Source organism: Gossypium hirsutum, chromosome A11 (genome assembly GCF_007990345.1).
Source record: "Gossypium hirsutum isolate 1008001.06 chromosome A11, Gossypium_hirsutum_v2.1, whole genome shotgun sequence".
NCBI classification, from domain to species: domain Eukaryota; kingdom Viridiplantae; phylum Streptophyta; class Magnoliopsida; order Malvales; family Malvaceae; genus Gossypium; species Gossypium hirsutum.
This window is the reverse complement of record NC_053434.1, coordinates 75,443,582-75,450,305: the sequence shown is the minus strand read 5'-3', so window position 1 is coordinate 75,450,305 and position 6,724 is coordinate 75,443,582. Positions and strand designations below refer to the sequence as shown.

At 36.8% G+C, this 6,724-nt stretch overlaps 1 non-coding gene across 1 annotated transcript; it reads right to left on the bottom strand.

Moving 5' to 3' along the window:
* Positions 1-942: 942 nt before the first annotated feature.
* On the bottom strand, positions 943-1,049 carry LOC121210746 (small nucleolar RNA R71). Its single transcript, XR_005905861.1, has one exon. It is a non-coding gene; the product is annotated as a small nucleolar RNA R71 (small nucleolar RNA).
* Positions 1,050-6,724: the final 5,675 nt, after the last annotated feature.

Sequence of the window (6,724 nt, the reverse complement as noted above, 5' to 3'; positions counted from 1 at the left end):
TAGTTTATACAAACAAATCCCTTAATTTTTAGGCTAGATAATAAAAAGAAAGTAATTACTAGTACTTTTGGTCCCTTTGGGTTCGACATCCGGTCTTGCTAAAGCTATACTACTGTTCGATAGGTACACTTGCCTTCATCGTGATAATAGTTAGTTTCAAGAATGATTAAGTATAAATTTTTAAAACCTGTCGCGAATATCACGTATCAAGTTTTTGGCGCCGTTGCCAGGGAACTCAAGATATTAGGAACACTCAATTTTTATTACTTTAGCCATTTTACTTTTATTGCAATTTTTTTTAGCTTAGTTTAGTTCCACTTTTCTAACTTTTCTTTTATTTCTTGACAGGTTTTTCTAGTTTATGACCAGAAGAAACCTGTCAGGACCATTACTTTTTGATAGTGAGATTGATCGCACAGCTCACAGAAACCGAAGAGGAATAAGGCGAAGCTTAAGATACACAGAGAAAGAGCAAGAGGATGATATTCAAACCCCAACCGAGGAGATGGCTAAAAATCAGGAAAATCCGCTACCTCTTACGATTGTCGCTAATCCAGTAAATCAGAATCATGCTCCACGCATTATGTATGATTATGCTAAACCAAATTTAACAGGAACCGAGTCAAGTATAGTTAGGTCTGCTATTGCTGTAAATAATTTTGAATTGAAACCTAACACGATTCAAATGATACAACAATTTGTTCAGTTTGATGGTTTGCAGGATGAGGATCCAAACACCCACTTGGCAAATTTTCTGGAGTTTTACGACACATTTAAAATCAATGACGTTTCTGACGACACCATACGCCTTTGGTTATTTCCCTTTTCATTAAGGAATAAGGCTAAACAGTGGTTGAACTAGTTACCACGAGGGTCAATCACTACTTGGGAACAAATGACTGAAAAGTTTTACTAAAATATTTTCCACAGGCTAAAACGGCTAAATTAAGGAATGATATCTCTTCTTTTGTGCAGATGGATTTAGAAACACTATATGATGCAAGGAAGAGATACAATGACCTGTTGAGAAGGTGCCCTCACCATGGGTTACCACTCTGGCTATAGGTTCAAACTTTTCACAATGGCTTGGATCCTTCAACTAGACAGATGATTGACGCAGCCGCTGGTGGGACTATCAATAATAAAACACCTGAGGACTCTTATGAATTTATAGAAGAGATGTCACTAAATAATTATCAGTGGCAAGTTACGAGGACAAAGCCAACGAAAGAAGCTGACGTTTTTAACATCGATTCGGTCACCATGCTCTCTAATCAAGTAGAACTTTTGAATAAAAACTTGACGGTTTTCTTGGTTCTTCACAGGTTCACCTAGTAATGCAATGCAATGCAAGTGAAGGAGGAACGAGCAATTTAGAATACCCACATTATGGCCACAACATGGAAAATGAGCAATTAAATTATACGGGTAATAATCCTCGATCTCAAAATAATCCCTATAGCAACACTTACAATGCAGGATGGAGGAACCACCCAAATTTCTCATGGGGAGGCCAAGGGAATCAGAGACCACCACCACCTCCAGGCTTCCAACAACCACTTTACCAACAAGAGAAAAAATCGAACCTTGAGGAGATGCTAACAAAATTCATCTCGGTGTCAGAAACTCATTTTTAGAATACCGAGACAACACTTAAGAATCAACAAGCGTCGATCCAAGGGCTCGAAACTCAGATAGGCTAGCTTGCTAAATTGATATCTGAAAGACCACAAGGTTTCCTACTGAGTAACACTGAATCTAACCCAAAAGAGCAGCTCAAAGAGATTACCATGCAATATGAGGAAGGGTTAGTTGCACTTGAACTAGAATTGAGGCAAGAAACTGTGGTAAGTAAAGGTAAAGGTGAGGTAGACCACAATGACCAAAAACGGGTAAATAAAGAGTACAAACCACGTGTACCATACCCTAATGCGACAAGGAAAGACCACTCAGATGAACAATTCAATAAATTCCTTAAACTTCTAAAGAAATTACATATTAACTTACGGGTTATTGAGGCTCTTTCACAGATGCCGGACGCAATCAAATTTTTAAAGGAGCTTTTAGCAAATAAAAGGAAGTTAGACGAGGCGTCACATGTAGAGATGAATGCAGTTTGCTCAGCCATTCTGAAGAATAAGCTGGCCAACAAATTGAAAGATCCAGGGAGTTTTACGATCCCTTGTTTAATTGGTAGCTTAGATGTTAATTATGCCTTGGCCGATTCAGGGGCTAGTATCAATGTCATGCCTTAAAAAATGTTTAAGCAACTAGGTCTTGGGAAACCCAAACAAACTAGTATGAGCATTCAATTAGCAGATAAAATAATCAGATTTCCTAAGGGTATTATTGAAGATGTACTCGTTAAAATTGACAAATTTATATTCCCAATTGATTTCATTGTTCTAGACATAAAGGAGGATAGTAACGTGCCCTTAATTTTAGGGAAGCCCTTTTTAGCAACTGCTAGAACAATAATTAATGTTGGTACATGTGAACTCACACTTTGTGTGGGTGATGAAACAATCACTCTTCGAGCTCGTAATTTGAGTAACACCTCAAAAATCGAGGGTGATTGCATAAATTACACTACTAATAATGCTCATGTGGTGAAACCCTCTGTGCAGAAAACAGGTTCGAATAGCGCACATGAGCTTTGTTCAAGCAACAACGAAGGACCTATCTATGAAGAAGGAAGGCTACGAGTTGAGGAACTAGATGAATGGCGGACACATAAACCAAAACTACGCCTTGACAACTCAATACTCCACCAAATCAACTTAAGGTTGGAGACAGAGTACTATTGGATGCAGCAGATCCTTATTGCCACTTCTGAATCTAATGGAGAAATTCCTCTCACGATACTCAATATTTTTCCATACGGTACAGTCGAGGTAATTCATCCTAAATTTAGCACTTTAAAGGTAAATAGTACTCGTTTAAAACCTTATTTTGATAAAAGTGATAGATGAAAGGAGAAGTGTAAACTCCTCACACCACCATGACCATGCAGCAGAAAGGTAAGTCAAGATTAGACTATAAATAAGCGCTTCTCGAGAGGCAACCCGAACACTAACGGTGTTCACTTCTTTAAATTTTAGTTTTTAACATTTAATTCACTAACTAAGTCACTGAACACAGGATTTCCAGAACCACACGGCCAGGCACACGAGTGTTCCTTAGGCTGTGCCCATACCACGGGAGGCAACACGGTCGTGCGATACGACCGTGTAAAAATAGAGCAAAAAACGTTTCCCTAACATGGGGTTCGATAAGTTGCCACGGCCGTGTGTGTAATATCCTGAATTAGGGCTTAATCAAAATAGTGGTTTCGTGACCACAAATCCGAGATAGAAATAATTATTTTGATGATTATGATATGATTGCATGATTGTGTGAAAATTTCGTGATGAAATTCTATGCCTAAAGTGCTTAAATTGAAAGTAGGGACTAAATCGAATAAGTTGCAAAATTTGCATTCTAGAAGTTTTTAGTATGAAATTACATTGAAATATTAATTAGTAGGTCTTAAATAGCAATTTGACCAATTTTAAGTTCATGGACAAAATTAGGACATGGAAGGAATTTTTGAAAGTTTAGTAAGGAGGGGCATTTTGGTCATTTGGATATTAAATGAAATAAAATGGGAAATAACACAAAATTGGTCATCATCCTCCTTAGTTGCTGCCGAATTCTCCCTCTCTCCATAGCTAGGGTTTCTACAACTTTCAAGCTCCATAGTAAGTGATTCCAAGCCCCGTTTTTAATGTTCTTTACGTTTTTGGAATCCCGGAAGCTCGATTAAGCTTATGCTAGCAAAAATTCAACCTAGGGTTTATATTTGGAAAAATACCCATATGTGAAATTTGTGTATTTTGATGTTTTATGATAGAATATAGGGTTTTAAAGTATGTTAGATAACTTGTGCTACTCGGTTTTGAGTGAAAACGAGTAAAAGGGCTTAATCGGCAAAAATACCTAATAGTCACAAGTATATGTTAGAGTGAGAATTTGATGTTGCCATAGAAGGGAAAAGTGATCAGCATGTTATAAAACATAAGAATAAGGAATAAAGTTTAATTCCCGAGCCTAGGGGCAAAAGTGTAATTATGCAAAAGTTTAGGGGCAAAAGTGTAATTTTCCAAAGTTCATATTAAATGTTGTTTTGATGAGTGTTGTATTAAATAAGATTAATTTGGTATTATAGATCAAGAGAAACGAGATTCAAGTCACGATCGAGGAAAAGAAAAGATTGTGGACTAAATTGCAAAATCTTTATATTTTGGTACCAAGGTAAGTTCACGTGTAAATAATGTAGCATAATTGTTATTTTTAAATAATTGATGTTAATTATATGATATGCTGATTTTTAATCGTGAAATATTATGCTTTGTGGTTAATGTTGAGTAATATGCAAATTATGTTTACTACTTGATAAATATGAATTGCTACCGAGTATCGGTTCCGATATTCCATGGAAGACGGCAAATGTGAGATTGAGGGAAAAAACCCATTTGAACCTTAGGAATAGATTAGGATACAAGTGACATGTCACTAGGATGGTTGAGCATCCGAACTCGTTGAGTTGAGTTCGAGTTCACTTATGGATGCAAATGTCCGAACTCGTTGAGTTGAGTCCGAGTTCACTTATGGATGCAAATGTTCGAACTCGTTAAGTTGAGTCCGAGTTCGTGAGATGTAACTAGGCATCCGAACTCATTGAGTTGAGTCCGAGTTCATTTATGGATGCGAACACCCGAGCTCATTGAGTTGAGTCCGAGTTCACTTAGGGGCGCGTTACATGATTTCTTGATTACATATGTGGCACTTATGTGCAAATTATCCATGTATCCGAGTTATATTCTTATGTGTTCAACGGGTGAAATTTCTAGTTTAATGGAAGAGCACTTAAGATATAAGTGCGTTTTGGGTAAGTGTTGTGAAATAGACACTTTGGACAGGTATGTTCTTAACCCTCGGGTTGGAAATAGATACAACAACGATAAGATCGTAAGATGATGAATGATATTTAGAAATGTGATAAATGTTTTGGTGATACCATGTTAAGGTTGTTTGGTATGATTGTATTGTTATGTTACTTGTTATTTGCATATGAACTTACTAAGCATTTATGCTTACTCCTTCCTTTTCATTCACTGTAGTTTTGAACAAGCCGGCTCAGGAATCGGGACAGGTCGAAAGTTCGATCACACTATCCAAAGGACTTTTATCTTGGTAAATGGCTTATACAACTACTTAAGTATGGCATGTATAGCAATATACCTATTTGGTGTAAATAATTTTATGATATGGCCAGGTTTGGTTGAGAAAATGTTTGATATTGATAAGTCATGGTGATGGCTAATTTAGATCATGTTTGATATCATGGAAGTTTAATAGGTTATCTAGTTCATAAAAATTCATGGAAAGATGAAACTTGCCTTAAAACAGAATATTGCTGCAGCAATTACATGAATTTGAAAAATCACTAAAATAGTATAAATGGAAATAAATGATGAGTAAGTTATGAAATTGAAGCTTAATGAGTCTATTTTCATGTGGATTGAACAAAACAGGCATATAAATTATATTTTATGAGATATTTAAACTTTTGTGAAACAGGGCCAGAGTGATTTCTAGATCCCCTGTTCTGACTTTAAAAATTCATAATAAATTTTATAAAAATAATTAGAAGTTTTTATTTATATGTAAATATTCCTTATGGAGTCTGGTGTTAATAGGAAAAACCTCATAGTCATTGAAATTCTGTATAGAGAGATATCTGATTCGTTATACACAGAGGTTAGAGTAGTCAAACCCTGAAACAGGGGAGACTTTAATTAATAAACTGCACTAATTGACCTAACAAAAAATTATAGAAAAAAATTAGTAAATTGATATATGAGTCTAGATTCAGGGAAAATTTACGAATCTTGATTTCGAGTTTCGTAACTCGAGATATGATTTTTCTTGTAACTGTGACGCGGGTAGCTAGAAAGCTGTGAATGTAGAAACAAATGATTTGAAGTTCTTAATTTGATAAATTATGTTCGGTAACCCCTCAAGCTCGACTCCGACGATGGTCTCGGGCGTGGGGACGTTACATTTAGTGGTATCAGAGCAGGTTTAGTCGGTTCTCGGACTACGTGTTGTATGTACGGATTTTTGCTATACATGCCATATGTATGAATTGTGATAGTGTGATGATTTTTGACCTTTTTAAATGATTTTTATATAGTAAATGAATCCCGATCCAGCTGTAGCAGATGAAGTAGAGAGTAATGCTCCAGCTCCGGCTGAAGGGGCAGCGCCGACTGAAAACCCACCTCCTACTGTTGGTCAGGGAGGAGGAGAAAGGGATCGGGAAGCCTTTCTCCAAATGATGAGTGCATGGTACACTGAGTTCGTTCGTACGAACCCAAATGTACGACCTCCCCCACCTCCCCCAGTTCCTCAACCTATGCCTCCGATGCCTCAAGGAGTGGATATGATAAAATTTCACAGAACCCCCGTTGATAGAATTCGTAAACAATGGGCTGAAGAATTTAGAGCAAATATTGATGATGATGCAGAGAAAGCAGAGTTCTGGCTTGAAAATTCTATCCGGGTATTTGATGAATTATCTTGTACACCTGAAGAATGTTTAAAATGTGCTACATCTTTGTTGAGAGATTCAGCCTATAATTGGTGGAAGACTTTGATTTCGGTGGTACCGAAAGAGAGG